General features: G+C 40.6%; 2 protein-coding genes across 2 annotated transcripts in view; one reads left to right on the top strand and one right to left on the bottom strand.

Moving 5' to 3' along the window:
• Positions 1-1,389, bottom strand: part of LOC147004110 (uncharacterized) — a 76,371-nt gene extending 74,982 nt beyond the window's left edge. The window contains exon 1 of the mRNA XM_085838623.1: positions 1,274-1,389. The gene's annotated coding sequence lies outside the window, so the exon portion shown is untranslated. The remainder of the gene's footprint in view (positions 1-1,273) is intronic.
• The window catches only part of LOC147004104 (uncharacterized), a 522,844-nt gene that overhangs the window by 358,018 nt on the left and 143,516 nt on the right, over positions 1-21,310 (top strand). The window lies entirely within an intron of this gene.

The following is a 21,310-nucleotide window of genomic DNA, read 5'->3' as shown; positions in this document are numbered from 1 at the left end:
TTTCCACTTATAAAAATATCTTTGCCTGAAATCATTCTCTCACAGCATGCTGGGCAGAACCTTGGAAGGATTCAAAGAAATTCAGGAGGAATGGCTAACTGGGGTGTCTGTTAACATATCAATAAAGTCATAGTTAGGTAGGTGTTTTCTTGGCTCCTGGTTATTTCTTGGCCTGCCCCTCTATCCTCCATATCATCCTCAATTCCCCTCCCCCCACCTGACGGTCTGGTGCAGTTTGGAACCAGCCAGATATCTCTGAATACTTTCTCCCTCAGACTGAAATGCCAAAAATTAACTGCACCACCAGCACAAGAACCAGGTATCTTTGTGCATTGCTGCAAGTTGCATGTCTTAGGAAAATAATAGAGCCTCATGGGAAACTACAGTGGCCTATAAAATGCCTGTAGCATGTGACCAAATCCATCTCTTGGTCAGGATGTATTATTTTATAAAACTTGCCCACATGGTACAATTAGTTTTTCTCTGGCGACACTCAGGGTTGACAGAACCTACTATGTATCTTCTCCTCAGCTGTACCTTGCTGCAATCCTGTCTTCATGTTTTAATCAAACCTAAGGTGTAACATTAATAAGTAAGCCTATGAAGACACATTTCTCAATGCTGTATTTACATCAAAGACTGCATATACCTCAGTGTTAAACTAACGAAGACTATAACTTTGCTAGGTTAATATTAATATGTACAGTGACATGACAGTTAAAAAGTGAAACATAAAAACAAAAAGTAGGCCTTTAGGGACAGGCTTAATAATAAGATCTTTGTGACTCAATGCCCCAAAGTTATGCTAACCATAAAACAGAAATTGAATTACAGGAGCTTTATAAAGGCTTTTGCAAAGGCAAACCTCCCGGTGTACAAACTCCAGATGCAGCCAAGGATCTCCGAGGATATTTTAGAAAAATATTCTGGCAACCATAAGATTGAGTAAAGCATGACCATGAACCCAATTCACAGGATCTCAAACTTCCTGACAATGGTAAGATAGCCACAACAGAATTGTGAGAGTAGGGACAAAAAATCAACCCTTGCTCCACACCCCTGCCCTACTCCTGCCCATTTCCCAGTCCAACAGCTCCTCTGACCTGGAAGGTGACAGGACCAGCTGCTGAATGTCCTAGGAGGGGCAACTGCAGCTTAAGGAAGTTTTCCGGTCCGCAAATACTGAATTGTGAGAATGGCGGCAGAAAATGCACCCCTGCTCCACACCCCTGCCAAGCTCCTGCCCGTTTCCCAGTCCAACAGCTCCTCTGACCTGGAAGGTGACAGGACCAGCTCCTGAATGTCCTATGAGGCCAGCAAAACAACTGCTGCTTAAGAAAGTTTTCAGGTACCGCAAAAACTAGGCACTAGTCTCCCGCCAGGACTTCCTGACCACCAGGCAGCCAAGAGGATTAAACCGTGGAACTTCCCTTCTTTCTGCCTAGCCCCGCCTTTTGGACCCGCCCAAAATTCAACAGCTTCCTGGAATTCTTCTAAGCCCACCTACTTATGGACCCTTTAATTAATTAGCTTCCCACTTCTTCACGGCAATTTTTGTTGTTTTGGATTTTTGCTTGCTTGCTTCCTTGCTTGCTTGCTTGTTCCTTTGCTTTTAATTTTTCTTTTTCTTAAACTCATCTAATCGTGCAGGAATCACACACTCCCCATCAGGAACCACTCCTCCAACTCTGTTGCAGGCTGCCTGCCACACAACTTCCCAGGGCCTACTCTGCACAGCTTCTTCACAAAGTTGCTGCCAGACTAGACCAGAGCTGGATGTAGTAGGACACTGCACCTGGGTTCTGAACCCTTCAGATACAATGGATCCTGTCTAACTTCTCATATTGTGAGTGTAGCCTTCTGGGCTAAAAATGCACAAAATTAAGCAGTCCCTTTGAATTCTGATGCTCAGAACAGATACCCAAAACAAACAAAAACGTAGATAAAATGTCCTTGGCTCAAACCACAAACCATAAAGGTATCCAATAAGGAGCACAATTTATGTGATATCCAAGACAAAGTGGAAAACCCACAGTCATGATCAAAGACATTAAAGTTTGTAAACCATGTGAATCCACTCAGACAGGAACAAAATGAATCTTGGGCAAGAAAATAATACCAGATGCCTGAAGGAAATAAGGACAATATAAAATATAAAAAATTGAGTTCAATAGGTGCTTAGAAATGCCAAAAAAAAAAAAAAAAAAAAATCCTGAAGAGAAAATGCAGTGAGGCAAATAAAAATGATACATAGAGAACCTGTGGGAGACAGATTATCAGACTTAAAGAAAAAGTAGAGGAGGTGGGTGCCTCAATCAAAGAAAATGGTGAATTAAAATGATGTTAGATCAAGGCACAATATTATTTACTGCTTGAAGGATGAGGCAATAAAGGGAAACTCCTTCAGAAAACTGTCCTGATCGTTGTCAAAAAAAAAGTAAGGAAAGGAAGTAAGAAAGAAGAAAGAGAGAGAGAGAGCAAGAGAAAGAGAGAGAGGGAGAAAGAAAAAGAAAGAAAGAAAACGGGAACAAAATTAAAATACATACTTCACTGTTTATTCATACATGGTTAGATTGTTCCCTGTAACACTCTATGACACCCATGCATATCAGTATAAGTGGGGGAAAGGAGACTCGAGATTTACCCAAGTCTCATTAGACTATTGCTAGGAAGTCAACTCTTTTCATGATTATAATGAGTTCCAGGATTCTCATGTGACCTCATAGGTTCAAAACCTGTTGTGATGATTATGAGAGGTTAAAATGGATTCTAGCTCAGCATGGAGGAGAGCTCAGAAGCACAAGCCCAAACCTGGGGGTCTGACTTTAAAGAACGGGGTTCTGTACCCATGGACACCTTTCAGATGACAGGGCTACTTGTTTCCCATTGGGGTGAATTTTAGTTTTTCCCATATTGTACTTCTGCTAAAAAAAAGGCACAAGCTAATTGATTCATCATATGTGAATAGATTAAACATACTGGTGATTAATAATGCATCTGTGTTGAGTTAAGGAAAGAAATAAAAGCCTTTTCCTCAGAGGCATTTAACTGAGTGTGAGTACAAAGTTGAATTCTCTACTTCATGTTCCCTGTGCTTCCATCCTCTGTGTGTCTGTTCAGTTAGTTTAAATCTGTAACTTCCTGAATGCTGCTTGTATAGCTCTCCCTTTCTGTCTGCCTTTTGTCTCCATGTTTGTGTCTATCTGTGTAATCTGTTGTCTGTTTGTATCTCTCTGACTGGCCTTGAGAGAAAGCTTTGGAGTGCTTCTAGAACATCAAGGGAACCATCACATGGGGAAAGAATGGGATAGTGAATAGTAATATTTTATAAAGGATTAGGTAACTGGCTCCAAGTGGTCAAGACAACAGACATTTATAAACATGACTTTTATCAACCAAGACCCATAACTGTATATGCATGTTTGAACTATGTTTTAAGCCTCTGTATTTCATTCTTTCATCAAATGACACTCATGCAGTTTCTGAGCAGGACTTGAAAAAGTACATAAATTACCATTGTATCTATGCATCAAGTTAGGTTTTAAAAGTTGATATCAAGAGAAGTCCAAGGAGAATAATGTTAGTTTTTACGTTGTTCCTTGAAATGTGGGCTAAACCCTCAAGTTGAATAAACAGTAGGATTACAGCTTTAAATCTTAAATTTCTTCAAGTTGCCTTAATTCTGGTTGTGAGGTCCAGGAAAATTCCCCATCTATTACAAGGTAAGATGTTTTATATAATACATTGTCACACGTATGGTTCTGCCAATGCATAGGAAAGCACCATGGAGCAAGACTCCATGGAGTCCTGCTGGTTGTAGTCTTAGTAAGATGTTCACAAAACAAAACAAAACAAAAAAAATTTTTTAAAGTACCAGCTTATTATAAGTGTATGAAGGTGTTTCAAATGAAGTCTCTGAATTCTGAAAGAGATGGAGTTCCAGTTGATCTTGTCTTTTCCACTGTGTTACATCAAGAAAGTTGCTAGCCAAAGTGGTTTCATAAAAATATCCAAAGAATGCTGGCCACTGACAACAAAAGGGGTTGCTTTTCACAAACTGACAATAAGTCTTCATTGCTAAAGACAGGGCTGACACAAAACACTGTATATGAAAAGGTCAAACTGGTGTCAAGAACATTGACTTTTATGTTCCAGTGTCCTCCTTCTGGAAGGTGCTTTGAAATGTACAGAAGGTGAAATATATACACAGAACCAACCAAAAAGACGTTGATCTACAATTTTTCCTTCCAGCAAAATATGCTTAGGGCAATGATGTCATGAATTTACTGGGAATAACCAATCTATGTCTAATTTGACTTAAATACCAAAAGCACTCTGGTTAAATGTTATATATCTATATACACAAGTGTGTGTGGACATGAGTATATTGGGAGTGTTTGTGGACACACCAGTGTTATAAATAATTACAAGGTTTCTATATAGTGTGAAGCATAAAACTTTCATTGGAGCAGTCTCCCAGCTATCATTTAGATTTAAGACAATTCAAGCCTATGACCTCATACATAGATACCACTTAACCTCTCTCCTGCTCCATTCTCATCTAGCTGTTCTCTTCTCTGTCTCCCACTAAATCTCCTACATCTGCATTCTCCTCTCTACATCTCTTTTAATATCCAGAAATTCAGCCCTCCAATTCTTGTCCCAGGAATTGGATGTCAGGTTTTTTCTTAGAAGCAATCAGGTGTGAAACATCTCCAGAACTTCTCTGTATTGCCTCAAGGCATAGAGAGCTGCTTGCCTTTCAAGTATCTCAGCAGGGGTGAGAGGAGTATTTACAAATGTAAAGCTCATGATGGGCCATAGAAATGTCAATATCAATATCCTGCTAGCAGCCAGGCTTAGTGGTGCACGCCTTTAATCCCAGCACTCAGGAGGCAGAGGCAGGCGGATTTCTGAGTTCGAGGCCAGCCTGGTCTACAGAGTGAGTTCCAGGACAGCCAGGGCTATACAGAGAAACCCTGTCTCGAAAAACCAAAAAAAAAAAAGTCCTGCTAGCACTCAGTTCTCTACCAATAAAAATTTGAAAAGACAGACACACCCACTGAAAAGGTTAGGAAATTCACCTCAATACATGTGGAGAATCCAAGCAGGCCAGAAGAGGAAATTGGGACCCACAGGTTGGAATGTCACTTTGATGTAGAGTAGTCTGACCTCAAATGAAGAGGAATACACCTGCCACAGTGTTCTGATTGCTGGGATTATGCCAGCAGCACTTGCAAGTTTTATGTCTATAGAGTCAAGCAATGTAATCACACTTTGTATCTCAACAACATAATTTATATTCTAGAAAACATCTTTTGACTGTCTTTCCATTTACACTAACACAACATTAACATCCTACGAACTAGAAACAACCATAAAATATATTTTTTCTGTAGAGGGCAAAAGGAAATTATGGTCAAGAATAAGCTCTAAGTTAACCAGGAATGTAAAACCACAGCGTTTTCTCTTCAGTGCAAGAGAAGTACACTTTTTTTTTTTTAACCAGAAGTAAAAGAGTGGATGTAGTAAGCAGCTTGGTAACCTGTGGTAGATTGTAGTGGCAGACCACACCTGGAAGTCCCAGACTATTAAATTGTCCCAGACAATCATCCTAGATCATTGTTTCTCCATCAGTACAAACCATCCTTGGGGGATATAGGACATGTACTTTACAGTTTGGTGTCCTCTACACTGTATGCTTGATCCTCCTCTAGGCTCTTTAGTTTTAGAATCCAACTTTAAAGAAAGACTCACATGTACTTTGCAAAAGACCTTTGAAGTAGCCACACATTCATCTTCATTGTATACAGACAATTGACACAATTATTACCAAAAAATTTCTTTCCAAAATTATACTGTGCTTACTTGTTCCTAAAATAAACAACCCTGAGATCAGAATCTTGAAGTTTCACTCAGCATTGGCAACTGAGTCTACCGGGAAAACTTATAGTTTACTTCCCAGTTTTAATAACTCAGAAACTCCTTATTTTACTCAAATTCAGAACATAAAATCCAGGCAATCTCCAACCAGAGCTATTTCCAATTCTGAAAATCCTTCCCCCACACCCACCCCAAAAAATTAAACTATGCAAAGCCTGCCTCCCACTCATTTCTCTTGGGCTTCTCACCTGAACAGAGGCAGCCTCCCTGTAGTGTTTTCCCAATAAATTTCTTGTGTGTGGCTCATTGTTCCATGGGACATTGTGGTATATCATGGCTTCTGACTATCAGGAGACCTTTTACTTCAGAACTGTTCACATATTCACTGGGAAAGATTTTCCCTGAGTGCTGCTAGAATTTCATTGGCAATAACCCACAAAACAACCACAACCAGTGTAGAAATATTTATAGAGTGGTATTGAACTAGATTTCTTTTGGTCTCACGGCTTGTTATTCTACCAGACCTAGTATTTGCAGAGACCCTCATACTTATATCACCTAACCAGTAAACATCAATCATAGTCTTTCATTCTGACTAATGAACTCAGTTGTGAGCACAAAATTTCTTCCCTTTGAAATTTTAGCTTTTTGATGTTTTTCATTTATAATGACCTATAGAGAATATACTTTACCAGAAGGCAGCAAAATGTTTCACAGAAAAATGCAGAAACGACCAGAAATTTGAGACTATAATTTGTGAGGTACAACTATTAATGCCTACACATGAACTATTAATGATGATGTTCATGCTGTGAATACATTTCAGTAAAAGAACACTCTGAGCCAGGCATATTGGCGCATGCCTTTTAATCCCAGCACTCAGGAAGCAGAGGCAGGCGGATTTCTGAGTTTGAGGCCAACCTGGTCTACAAAGTAAGGTCCAAGACAGCCAGTGTATAAGGAGAAACCCTGTCTCAAAAAAAAAACCCAAAACAATAACCAAAAAAAAAAAAAAAAAAAAAAAAACCACTCTGAAATCCAGAACCAAGATCTACTTGGCCAAAAGTTTAAGGGAAAAAAATCCCAGTCTATGCACCTATGAACATGGTTTGCCTCACGATAAAAATGACTGAGTTTGAATGGCCTGTGAATATCATGAAGCCAAGGAAAGAGAAGATGAGAGAAATGGGCAGAATGTAGATGAGAGGGTGCTTACTGGCTTTCCAAATGGAAGGTGCTGTGTTATTCACAAAAATCCCAAGAATCAGACCTCTGAAGGCAGGGAAACATAGACGCATATAGGCAAAATCCATTCTCAAAGGGTCTCCATAGGCCAGAGATGCCAAAGGTGTATGGATGCAATAGTAATCTATGCTCTGTGATGGTGTGCCAATCCTCTGAACATTTCACGCAATAATAAACATGTGATGGAGAAAAGACATTATCATCGCTGGGAATGGTGGCACACGCCTTCAATCCCAGCACTCGGGAGGCAGAAGCAGGGGAATTTCTGAGTCCGAGGCCAGCCTGGTCTACAGAGTGAGTTCCAGGACAGCCAGGGCTACACAGAGAAACCCTGTCTCAAAAAACCAAAAAACCAACCAAACAAACAAACAAACAAACAAACAAAAAAAAAACCTGTCTCAAAAAACAAAGAACAACAAAACAACAAAAAGAAAGTATCATCATTGCAGCTTCCACAATCACAGGACACTTTCAAACACTGGAACCCATTGAAGAAGGACTATTTTGTTTGGCAGAGATGAAAGTGAAGCAGAGGCCAGCTCCCTGTGGTGCCAACTGCTCTGTGTCAAGTCGCAGTTTTGCTAACATCACTGACATGAGGGTGGGCAGAGCAGACTGCTCTTCTGAGGCCTCCTTTGCTGTACTGCCATCTAAACCATACAGAGGCTGTTCTACTCCACGCGGTAAGGGATTGGATAAGGAATGTTGCTCTGAGGATCATGCATCTGGTGGAACACTTCTGCCAGGGCTGGTTCCTGGCCCGCTTCCCCCAGCAAACTCAAAGGAATGACTAAGTTTATGTCCCCCTAGAAGTGCCTTTCCCTTGGCTAGTGTCATGGCTCAGCATTCCTTTTCCGATTTCGCTGGTCATTCTGCTTTTTGTCAGGAGTCTCTACTTCTTTATCACTCAAGGACCCCACGCTGCACAAACTCTGCTTGGAAGACTCACTGTTGAGTGGTCCCTTACTCACACCAACTCCAGTGAACCTGGCCTCTAGTAATTCCTGCCTTCCTGGGTCCAGGCTATGCAGTTCTTCCATCATTTCTGCCGCCGCTGCCGCTCCACTCTCCTCTCGGGAGGGGCCCCGACCGACCCGGCTGCTGACCGCTCCGCTCTCCCCCTGGGCAGGCCCGGGGCGGAGCCGGGGCCTCTCCTGAGCGCCGCAAACCCCGCCCTGGCAGCCGCCGCCCCGCCGGGCTCCACAACAGGGCGGGCTGGGGAGGGGGGCCACGGAGGCCGCAGATCCCTGAGCTCGCGTACGGAGCCAGGAGGCTGACGCGGGCCCGGGCACCGGCGGCCGGCAGGGAGCGCGGGGCCGGCCTCCTGGCGCCGGACAAAGGCCAAGGGAGGCGCAGAAGGGTCTGGGTCGGGCCGAGAAGTGGGGGCCCGCTCGGCTGGGGGCCACTCGGGTGCGGCGCGGAGGGCGGGGTGCGGGGTCGGAACCGCTAGTGCCCAGGACCCGCCTCCAACCCTTAATCCAGATCCGTTCCTCAAGTGAGCTTTCTAGTAAGCTACCTGAGTTGGCTAAGTGGGTCCCCTTAGTAAGCTACTCCTTACTATTTCTGTTTCTCGGGGAGAGTGTATGGGGGAATTTTGGGATAGCATTGGAAATGTAAACGAGGAAAATATCTAATAAAAAATATTAAAAAAATATTTCTGTTTCTCTAAGTCTGTCAGATGACCCTGGGCAATAAGCTAAATACTAATGCTCCAACATGTTGAAGTAAGGGACTGTCCAAGTGATCCGTGATCTCTGTAAATTGGCTAAGTTTTGGAAGCTGTGTTAGGCTTTCTTTATATTTTCAGTTAATATCAGTCATTCTTGGATTTCTGATGGAGTTGAAAAACTGCGTAGTCTCCTAGCCAACCCAGGTTTTTTACTTTGAGAGGAACAGTTCTGAGAGGATGGTTTTAAGATGGCATTCATATATATATATGCCAAGATATATATGATGTAGAAGATATAAAGCCAAGATATATAAGCCAAGATATATCCAGATGTAGAATTATAAGTCTTTTAAGTAAAGATACATGACAGAGGTTCTGTTTAATTAACAAAGATGATGGACTGGGTGTTAGGTCTCTAGTACTTTATAAATTACAAAATAATAATAGTTATGTTCAATTATATATGAGATAAAATAGTCTTTTAATTGGACAGAAGGGGGGAAATGTTATGAATAGCCCCGGAGCTAATTATATTTGATGTTAATCCATTCTCCTGTGAGTGGTTGTGAACAAGGAATGAGTCTGCACTCAGGTGATTTCTTGTAAACCAGCTCCCCACCTAAATTTATAAAATAAAGGAGAGCTGATAACTGGGCAGATAAAGGGAAGGTGGATCAGAAGGTGGCAGGAGACTGTCCCTTGATTCTAGCTGGGGGCAGATGAGTTGGCTTCAAGGGAGTCATGAGAGCAGCAGAGCTGATTCTGATCCTCACCTTCCTAGCAGCTGAGACAGCAGGCCCTGCATCTCACAGCACAGTAGAGCTGTCCCTGCATATGGGGCTTGCAAGTGAGGTAATCCCAATGGCATGAGCACAGCAGAGCTGGGTCCTCCTCATGGGTGCACTGTTGTACCTCTGTTGAGAATTCTGTTTAGCTCTATATCACATTTTAAAAATTGGGTTATTTGGTTTGTTGGTGGCTGACTTCTCGAGTACTTTATATATTTTGGATAGTAGACCACTGTCATTTGTAGGGTTGGTGAAGGTCTTTTCCCATTCTGTTATCTGTTGTTTTGTCTTATTTACAATATATTTGCCTTACAGAAGCCTTTCAGCTTCAAAGGTTCCCACTTATTAATAGTTTGTCTTACAACCTGAGCCATTGGTGTTCTGTTCAGAAAGTTGTCTCCTATACCCATGAGTTCAAGATTATTCCCCACATTCTTTTCCGTTAGACTTAGTATATCCAGCTTTATATTAAGGTCTTTGATCCCCTTGGATTTGAATATTGTGCATGGTGGCAGATATGTATCTATTTACATTCTTCTAAATGCTGACATTCAATTAAGTCAGCACCATGTTTTGAAGATACTTTCTTTTTCCATTGTTTGGGTTTGACATTTTTGTCAAAAGCAAGTCCTTTTCAGCCTCCATCTTACACCCATCAGAATGCCTAAGATAAAAAAAGTTAGAATATGCTGCTGAGGATGTGGAGCAAGGGGAACAACTCTTTCATTGCTGGTGGCAGTGAAAATTTATTCAACCACTTGGAAAATCAATTGTGTGTGTGTGTGTGTGTGTGTGTGTGTGTGTGTGTGTTCGCAGAAAAACGGAAGAAGTTCTACCTAAAGACCCAGCTATACCACTAATGGGCATATACCCAAATGATGCTCCAATATCCCACAAAACACTTGCTACACTATGTCATAGAAGCTTTATTCATAATAGGCAGAAACTAGAAAGATGTCTCTCACTGAAGAGTAGATAAGGAGAATGTGGTACATCTACACAATGGGATACTATTCAGCTACTAATAACCAAGACATCACGAATTTTGCAGGTAAATGGATGTAATTTGAGAATATCATCCTGAGTGAGGTAACTTAGTCCAAAAACAACATGGATGACATGTACTCACTTAAAAGTGGATATTAGCCAAAAAAAATACAGGTAACATGTTACATTCCATAGACCCAAAGAAACTAAACAAGAAGGAAGGACCAAGGGAAGAAGTTTGAATCTCACTTAGAAAGAGGAATAAAATAGTCATAAGAGGAAGATGGAGGAAGGGAGCTGGGATGGAGAGGGGTTAGGGAGGGCAAATCATAATCAGATGTTTGGAAAGACAGAAGAGATGGCCAGATGTCCATGAAAATGAATGGAAATCTGCAACTGACTATGGTGAGGAGGTGTGGGGCATGTTCAGGATGAGACAGAGACCTAGTATAAGGAAGGCCCCCAAGAATCAGTGGAGGTGACTTTAGCTGTGACTGACTTATTTGGGGATATGATATCTTAAGAGGCCATCTCCGGTAGCCAGAAAGGAGCCTCTAGGGTGTTCTGAAGACCTTGGAGGTGAGAGAATCTCAAAAATCAAAGGGAGAGACCTTAGATGAAATACTGTACAGTGGGTAGAGGAAACTCAAATAGTCCATCTCCAGTAGAAAGACAGCATCAAGTGGACAGACGGGATTGCCATCCAACAGTCAAAGATTCTGACCCAAAATAGTTTCTGTAAAAGAACAGAAGAGACAAAAATAGAGAAGAGACTGAGGGAAAGGAGGTGCAATGACCAGCCAGAATTGGGATCTATCGAATGAAACATGGCTAATGAAAAAGTAATGCACTTCCAAGTGGAATTTTATTTAGCTACAAAGAAAACTGAAATGAGAAAATTGGCAAGAAAATGTATGGAACTATCAGAAAATTTATACTAAGTGACACATGTCAATGGCACGTGTCCATTCTCAAAAGTAAATCCTAATGGTTACATTTGAATGATTTATTGTTAAGAATTATTTTCGCTATTCTGGATTTTTCACCTTTCCAAATGATTTTGAGACCTGCTCCTTCCATATATTTGAAGAAATGTGTTAGGATTTTGATGGGGATTACATTGAATCTATAGATTGCCTTTGGTAGGATGGCCATTTTTACTATGTTAATTCTGCCAATCCATGAACATCAGAGATCTCTCAATTCTCTGAGATATTCTTCAATTTCTTTCTCCTTTTTTGTATTTATTCTTTTTTTATTAGATATTTTCTTTATTTACATTTTAAATGTTATCTCCTTTCCTAGTTCCCCCTGCGAAAATCCCCTATCCCTTTCCCCCTCCCCCTTCTCCCCAACCCACCCACTCCCATTCCTGGCCCTGGTATTCCCCTATACTAGGGCATAGAACCTTCAATTTCTTTCTTGAGAGACTTGAAGTTACTGTCATACAGGTCTTTCATTTGTTTGGTTAGAGTTTCTGCAAGATAATTTATATTATTTGTAACTATTGTGAAGGGAGTTGTTCCCCTAATTTCTTTCTCAGTCTGTTTATCATTTGTATAAAGGAAGGCTACTAATTTATTTGAGTTAATTTTATACACAGCCACTTTGCTGAAGTGAGTTATCAGCTGGGGGAGTTCTCTGATATAAATGTTGGGGTCGCTTATGTATACCATCATACCATATGCCATTAGTGATAACCTTATTTCTTCTTTGTCAATTTGTATTCTCTTGATCTCTTTTTGTTGTGTTATTATTCTAGCTAACAGTTCAAGTACTATATTGAATAGGTATGGGGAGAGTGGACATCTATATCTTATCCCCAATTTCAGTGGGTTTGCTTCAAGTATGTCTCTATTTAATTTGATATTGGCTGTTGGTTTACAGTAAATTGCTTTTACTCTGATTAGGTATGGGCCTTGAATTCCTGATATCTCCCATACTTTTAACATGAAGGGGTATTGTATTTTGTCAAATGCTTTTTCTGCATATAAGGAGATGATAATGTGATTTTTTTCTTTGAGTTTGTTTACATAGTGGATTACATTGATGGATTTTCATATATTGAAACAACCTTGCATCCCTGGGATGAAGCCTACATAATCATGTTGAATGATGGTTTTGATATGTTCTTGGATTCAGTTGCAAGAATTTTATTGAGTATTTTTGCATTGATAATCATAAGCAAGATTGTTATAAAGTTCTCATTTTTGGTTAGGTCCTTGTGTGGTTTACATGTCAGAGTAATTGTGGCTTCATAAAATGAGTTAGGTAGTGTTCCTTCTCTTTCTGATTTATGGAATAGTTTGAGAAAATTGGTATCAGGTCTTCTTTGAAGGTCTAATAGAATTTGGACTGAATCCATCTAACCCTGGGCTTTTTTGGGGTGGGAGGATTTTAATGACTTGTATTTCCTTGTACAGTATGGGCCTGTTTAGATAGTTTACCTGCCCTTGATTTAACTTTGGTATGTGTCATCTGTCTAGAAAACCACCCATTTCATCTAGATTTTCTAGTTTTGTTGAGTATAGGCTTTTATAATAGGATCTGAAGATTTTTTTGAATTGCCTCCATTTGTGTTGTTATGTCTCCCTTTTCATTTCTGATTTTGGTAATTTGGATACTGCCTCTTGGGTGGGAGGATTTTAATAACTTCTTCTATTTCCTTGTGCAGTATGGTCCTGTTTAGATAGTTTGGCTAGGGATTTATCAATCTTGATTCTCTCAAAGTACCAGCTTTCGGTTTTCTGATTCTTTGCATTGTTTTCTTTGTTTCTCTTTGGTTGATTTCTGCCCTGAGTTTGACTATTTCCTGCCTTCTCTTCCTCTTGGGTGAGACAGCTTGAGCAATCACCATCCCTGACATCAAGCTTTACTACAGAGCAATAGTGATTAAAAAAAAACTCCATGGTATTGTTACAGAGACAGGCATGTTGATCAATGGAATAGAATTGAAGACCCAGATATAAAACCACACACTTATGGACACTTGATCTTTGACAAAGATGCCAAAAATTACAATGGAAAAAAGGAAAGCATCTTCAATAAATAGTGCTGGTCTAACTGGCTGTCTGTATGTAGAAGAATAAAAATAGACCAATATTTGTCACCTTGCATAAAGCTCAAGTCCAAGTTTATCATGACCACAGCATAAAACCAGATACATTGAAAATAATAGATAAGAATGTGGGAAAGATCCTTGAATTTATTGGCACAGGGGTAAATTTCCTAAACAGAAGTCCAATAGCTCAAGCTCTAATATCAAGAATTGATAAAAGGGACCTCATAAAACTGGAAAGCTTCTGTAAGGCAAAGGGAATAGTCAGTAAGACAAATGGGCCAACTACAGATTGGGATTTTTTTTTCATTAACCCTACATAAATAGAGAGCTAAGATTCAAAATATATAAATACCTCAAGAAGTTATTCACCAAAAAAAAAAAAAACAAAACAACCCAATCAAAAATTGGGGTATAGAACTAAACAGAGTTTTCACAACTGAGGAATCTTGAATGGCTGAGAAGCACCTAAGGAAATTTTCAAAGTCCTTAGTGATCAGAGAAATGCAAATCAAAATGACCCTAAGATTCCACCTTACATCAATCAGAATGACTAAGATCAAAACTTCAGGTCACAACACATGTTGGAGAGGATGTCGAGAAAGAAGACCCTCCTCCATTGCTAGTGGGATTGAAAATTGGTTAGAACCACTCTGGAAATCAATCTGGAGCTTCCTCAGAAAATTGGAAATAGATCCACCTGAAGACTCAGCTACACCACTCTTGGGCATATACCCAAAAGATGCCCCACCATGTCACAGGGGCCTGTGTTCCCTATGTTTATAATGGCCTTTTGTATGATAGCCAGAACCTTAAAACAACCTAGATGTCCCCTGACAGAAGAATGGATACAGAAAATGTCATTCATTTACACAATGGAATACTACTCAGCTATTAAGAATGAGGATATCCTGATTTCTGCAGGCAAATGGATGGAACCAGAAAATATCATCCTGAGTGAGGTACCTTAGACCTAAAATGACATGCATGGTATGTACTCACTAATAAGTGGACATTAGAAAAAAAAAAGTACAGAATTTCCATGTTACACTCCACAGAACTCAAAAAGGTCAACAAGCTGAAGTGGCCAAGTGAGGAAGTCTCAGTCACACTTGGGAGAAAAGAAAGCAACCACAAGGCAGGGGGTAAGGGAGGGACCTGGGAGGAAAAGTGGACAGTGGGTGTGGGGGGGCACTTACAGAGCCCACCTCCAGCAGGAAGACAGGGCATCAAATGAGGAAGGGGGTGCATCCCTCAGTTATTACTCTGACCTGTAATTGTTCCTGTATGAAAGAATGACAGGGTTAAAAATGGAGAGGAGCCTGACAAAAAAAAGGTCCTGTGACAGACCCAAAGAGGGATCTAGCTCAAGGGCAAGTCCCAAGGCCTGACACTATTACTGAGGCTGTGGAACACTCAAAAAAAGGGACCTCGAATAACTGCACTCCAGAAGATCCAAGAAGCAGCTGAAAGAATCAGAGGCAGAGAGTTGCACCCAACCAATGAACAGAAGCAGCTGATCCCTGTTGTTGATTTAGGGAAAGACTGAAAGAAGCTGAGGAGGAGGGTGACCCTGTAGGAGGACCAGCAGGATCAATTAATTTGGACCCTTGAGATCTCTCAAACACTAGACCACTAAACAGGAAGCATATATCAGCTGATATGAGTCCACCAAGACACATACAGCAGAAGACTGCCAGTTCTGTGTTCATTCAGAGATGATGCACCTAACCCTTAAGAGACTGGAGGCCCCAGGGAGTTTAGAGGTCAGGTGGCATGGAGGATGGAGACATCACATGGAGACAGGGGGTGGGGAGGTGGTATGGGATGGGGGGGGGATAAATTATGGAGTGTAATAATAAATAAATAAATAAATAAGTTAGTTAGTTAGTTAGTTAAAAATAAAAGAAAAAATGAGTGATTTATCTGGAGTCTGTAATGGTAAGTTAGAAAGGAATGATGAGAGCAGAATTAAGAGTAGACCTTAAGGAGGCATGGAGATAGTACTGCACAGATCAAATGAGGCTTAAGTACCTTAAGTACTGCCAACACAACCAAAGCTGGAGAAGAGTGCATATAAAGCATGCTATTTACTTGAATTGGGCAGCAAAACCTGACCTGTCAATAACAGAAGCTGTTTTCAGACTTCATTTTCATCATAAGGTGAAAGTAAATTCAAAATCTAGAAAGAGAGGTAGAAGGCTCTAGGGGACCTTCTACCTATCTAAAATGGCCCACCAACTTTCTTCTTTCTTTCTTTCTTTCTTTCTTTCTTTCTTTCTTTCTTTCTTTCTTTCTTTCTTTCTTCCTTCCTTCCTTCCTTCCTTCCTTCCTTCCTTCCTTTCTTTCTTTCTTTCTTTCTTTCTTTCTTCCTTTCCTTGCTTCCTTTCCTTTCTTCCTCCTTTCTTTCTTTCTTTCGTTCGTTCGTTCTTTCTTTCTTTCTTTCTTTCTTTCTTTCTTTCTTTCTTTCTTTCTTTCTTTCTTTCTTTTTGTTTGTCAAAACATAATGATGAGGGGCTGGTGAGATGGCTCAGTGGGTAAGAGCACCCGACTGCTCTTCCGAAGGTCCAGAGTTCAAATCCCAGCAACCACATGGTGGCTCACAACCATCTGCAACGAGATCTGGCGCCCTCTTCTGGGGTGTCTGAAGACAGCTACAGTGTACTTACATATAATAAATAAATAAATCTTAAAAAAAAACAAAAAACAAAAAAACATAATGATGATTCCTAACCACAAAAGAGTAAATGATGCTGAATGGTGGAAAATTGTAGCTAAATCTTGGCACAGATGCTCATTGTTTTTGTTGTTGTTGTTTCTTTGCTTGTTTTTCTGTTTAAATAATTTCTAAGATGAATGTTTGGGGGCATAGTCAGCTCCTGAGTCTAGGTAGTTATTGGGCAGGGGCTAGAGGAATTGCCAACAAGTTATTTTCACAAAATACTTGAATACTTTGAATAAATGAATAAATGAAGAAGAGGAACAGTGATGGTGGGTGATATGGGTTCTGACAGTCCATACGGACTTTAAGATACTTTATGTTACTGATTACAATATAACTTGCTATCCTTCCGAGACTGGTCTCAAATTCTTAGGTGAAAATAACCTGCCTTTTTATATCCTAAAAGGATCTCTTTATACAGAAATTCTCATATAAACCAGGCATAGTGGCACACATCTTTAATTCCACCAGAGGTTGGCAGAGGAGGCAGAGGTAAACCAATCCCTGAGTTTAGGACCAGCCTGAGCTACATAGTGATCCTTACATGATAACACTTTATTGAAAAGTATCACAGTTACCTTTATTAGTTGGCCTTAACCACAATTAAAAGATTTACAGTTATTTTGCAATACCCTATCTGAATAAAGAGTATACTTAGAGCTCTTGCAAAGTAGCCTAGTTTGGCTTCCAGCACCCACATTAGGACGTTTGCAAGCATCTCTAACTCCAGCTCCACGGGGTCTGATGCCTCTGACCATTGTGGACACACATGTACACTAGTACATATCCATACAGACACATGATTTAAAAATAATTTAAAAATAACATTTTTTAAAAAAATAATGTACTAACACAAAGGGATTTTTTATTTTTTTATTTTTTTTTTTTTGTTTATACAGAAACTACAGAGTTGAGATAGTGTGTGATCAGCTCAAAGACTTCTGAGTTTGAATACTCCTTTGGGTTTTACTAATGTGGAGGTGACTAAAAATTATTCAAACTTTCTATCCTATCAAAGTATTCATCTCCAAGTATTTTGTGAAAATAACTTGTTGGCAAGTCCTCTAGGCTCTGCCCAATAACTACCTAGCAACAGCTTGCATAGTTGCCTTCTAGGTGGGAGCCAAATATAAGAACTGAACTGCTAGGCTACTCCAGCTCTCATATCCATTTCTCTCTCTTCCCCCTGGCCAGCTTCTTCCTCTCTTCTTTCTGTTCTCTTTCTATCCTACTCTGTCCCCCCTCCTTTCTCTGCCTCTTCCCATTTTCCAGTCCCCTTCCCTTCACCCAATAAATTTCCTTTTATACTAGGCCTGTCACATGGTGGTGATTCTTCAGGGAAACGCCTTGGCTAGGCCAACATGGTTCTCTCTCCTGCCCCATTATACTGCTGTTTTATGAAACACAACATAACTATTTAGAAGTTCTGTGCTAGCATAGAACTCCTAGCAAAGAATAATCACCTTCTGGATGGTTTCAGTTAATATTAATCCCAATTACCAGTGTTTGAGATACTGGGGAGCTATGACATTTCCTGGTACCAAAGACATTTTTCCTAGGGAGAAACAGATGATACAAGTATTTGTCATTACCAATCATGTCTACTCTTTTTTACTGTTACCTGGAAGAGATTGTGTAGAGAACATGAGTGTCTCTTAGGAGTGTACCACATGAAACCAACTAATTACCACTGTGATTCAACCTTAATTTCCTATGACCTTAGTTATGACCAGTTGGCAACCATGAACCTAATTAGCCCAAGTATACTTAAATCACTTTCTGGACTTGCTTTGTGAGGCTCAGCCTTTTACCTAGATTGATTTGTAAGTATATCAAGGACAAAGTACTTCTGATTAATCAACACCTTATCAGGAATTGATTTAGACATCAAAATAAGTGTTTTTCTGCTTTGTTGAGAATAGAAATTAGCATTTAGAACTAGGGCAGGCTAGGGTGTAGCTCATCTGGTATAGAACTTGCCCAGCATGAGTTCAACTGCCAGCTCCGCATAAACTCAGTGTGATAGCATAAACCTTGGTGGACAGAGGCAGAAAAATCAAGAGCTCAAGGTCACTTTGAGTTATATAACAAGTTTGAGGTCAGCCAAGGTATGTGAGGCACTGTATCAAAGACATAAAAACAGGCTGATGAAATAGCTCAGTGGGTAAAGGTGCTTGCTGCCAAGCTTGTAGATCTGAGTTTAATCCCTGGGAACCTCATAGTGAAAGGAGAAAACCAACCCCCATCAGTTTTCTGACTTCCATAGGCTTGCCATGTGTGTTCTGTGAGGCAGAAATCAGTCTGTGCCATAGGCTGGATGGCATAGAGGCTGGCACAGCACTTGCACGTCTGTATGTAAAGGGCCATATTGAGGCAGACCTGGCACTCATGCCAAGGAGAAGACTATATCAGACACTATACACCCACCCAGTTTTCTTTTATACGTCACCTATTTAATATATGTAATATAATTGCACTTTTGTTAATCAACTTTGCCTTGCTCTGTTCTTTTTTTTTTTTTTTAATAGAATCCCCTAAACAGCACAGATTGTCCTGGAATTAAAGGTCTCCCTGTCTCAGAGCTCTTGCCCATCCCTAGACAAGGCACCCAGACACCCCCTACACTAAATCCATGAACCCCACCAGCTCCACTCCTCCATTCTGTGGGAGCCTGGTACCTTATCTAGCTAGACACCAGACTCATGATACCAGTTACACCCATCCCCACCACCTGAGAACTGCTTCTTTCCAGGGATGTTACTAGAATCACACCAGCAGCTCTTCCCATTCCTGTGACCTGCCAAGGAACACATGCCCAGCCTATCTTCCTAAGTCCCTTTCTGCCTCCCTATCACACAGGGAGGTTCAATTTGAACCTCCCACTCTATCCACTGCTACCTAGTACCTGTGTCCCATCCATATCTGGGAAAATTAGATTCCCACCTCAACTCCTTCTTGTCAGCTCTACCCATTGCTGTGACTGGAGGACTGCCCTAAGAAATGGACAGACACCAGATGCACTAGTGACTCCACCCATCCTCTGCAAATCACCAAAGTATCACAGGTCCTGCACCTGCCTTCCACTTCCCTTACACCTATCTTCCCTTCAGCGAGGAAATCTGAGTCTTATAACACCAACCCTACTTAAGGTAAAGTCCTAGACACCTCTCCCAGACTCTCAAGGACTGCCTAAGAATCAGATAACATTTATGTACAAAAGTTGTGCAATACGGAAGGCTTAACACTGGCTCTCAATGTCTGTTCTTTGGCCAGGAAGAAGGTGGTGTTTGTCACATGAAATACCAAGAAGTGTCAGCCATTTAGATTTTAGGAGGTGAGTTTTCATGCACTTTGGTGCCACAAAGTACAGAAAAAACTAGATGAAAGTTTCAAACAGAAATGTGGCGGGGATGCTTGTCAGGGACAGGTGGAAGATACCTGCCTGTGCTTCAGGTCTTCCATGGGGCTTTCTGGCTCCCTAGATAAAATGATTTCTGGAGAAGAGGAAGCCTGCATTCTGCACATTTGCTCCCAGTGTCATGGCTGGACCAGCTTGTGCAGATGCCTATTCAGAGGCCATGTCTTGGAGTCAGACTGTGGTACCCCTAAACTTCCAGAACTCTGGCTGGAATCCTTACATTTAGTGTAATGATGCACATAAGCAAATGGATGCAGAGGTGCCTAAGCCCCAGAATACAATTTCTCACTGCTTCTCTGGATTTTCCTTTGCACATGGTAACTAGATTCTTTATCAACGAGGTCTAGAAGTTCAGAGAAACTCTAAAAGGTTAACAGTGCTTTCTTGCCCTTTAGGAACTAGAGGTTGTTCTTATGCTCTCTGGGCCTAAGACCCTGAGGGGACCATAAATGTTAAAGCAGTGTTGGCAGGGTTGAGGGTTTCAGAAAGAATCACCCAGAAGCTTTGATGTTTTCAGAATTTGCACATGAAAATTCTGAAAAAGACTCTTGTTTCCCAAATAAATGATAAATCTGTTGGGGATGGTCAACATTTACACAAAATAACAGTAGAATTTATTTTCTCATGGGGGAAAAATGAGACTTTAATAGTAACTAATGGAGAGTAATTGTAGTCTTTGGTCAGCAATCACATTTAGGTGGCATGTACCATAAACCTAGCACTATTGTACTGCTCATAAGCACAAGTTGAGGTTAGAGTAAGAAAAGCCATACTAGCTCAGTCAGCTTCTAAGCCAGCTGTCAAAAGTCTCAGTGGTAACATACAGTTTCTGAAATGGAGAAGCAATTTTCATTCTAGGAAGATTTAGAATTAATCATAGGAACTTCAATCTTAGAAGGACCCTCACTAAGACACAGATATTCTCAAGGAAGGTCAAAAACTTCCATCCTGCAGGAAAGCTCATTAAGCCCAGGACATAAACAATAGGTTTCAGGAAGTCCCTGAAACTAACTAGACACACAAGGCCCCACCCTCTTGAAGCATATAGAAGCACTAAAAACTGCTGAGAGACACTCACAGACCAGCCAGGCCACCTGAGAGACACAGAGACCAATCAAGCTGCTTAAAAGACTCTCATATAAACTCAGCCATCTGGAAGAGGCTTAGACCAACTGATATAGCAGGAAAGGATACTCTCTGACATACAGACCTACCTTTAGGCTATTCAGTACACTAGAATTTTCCAGATTCCATGAGGGATGATATTTTGGAGAAATGGTTGTCTTCGAGTCATTTCTGCCCTGTAAGTAACCCCTCATCCATATTTCTGTAAGCAACCTCAGTAAACTCAGTGGTTCACCAAGTTAAATTTTGGTGACATCTTCAGTTTGTTCTGTCATTAGCTCTCTATCTGAAGTGAGTAACCATTCACTTCTATCCAGGAATGGTATCATATGCTATACTAGTGTAGGACACTGAGAACTTAGATTAACCATATTTATAATTTATTTATTTTAGTTTTTATTGACTAACTAATTTA

The sequence above is a fragment of the Mus caroli genome, unplaced genomic scaffold, assembly GCF_978045245.1.
Source record: "Mus caroli unplaced genomic scaffold, Mus_caroli_1 scaffold_6, whole genome shotgun sequence".
In the NCBI taxonomy this organism is placed as follows: Eukaryota; Metazoa; Chordata; class Mammalia; order Rodentia; family Muridae; genus Mus; species Mus caroli.
The sequence above is the reverse complement of the archived record's forward strand: the minus strand, read 5'-3'. Positions and strand labels throughout refer to the sequence as shown.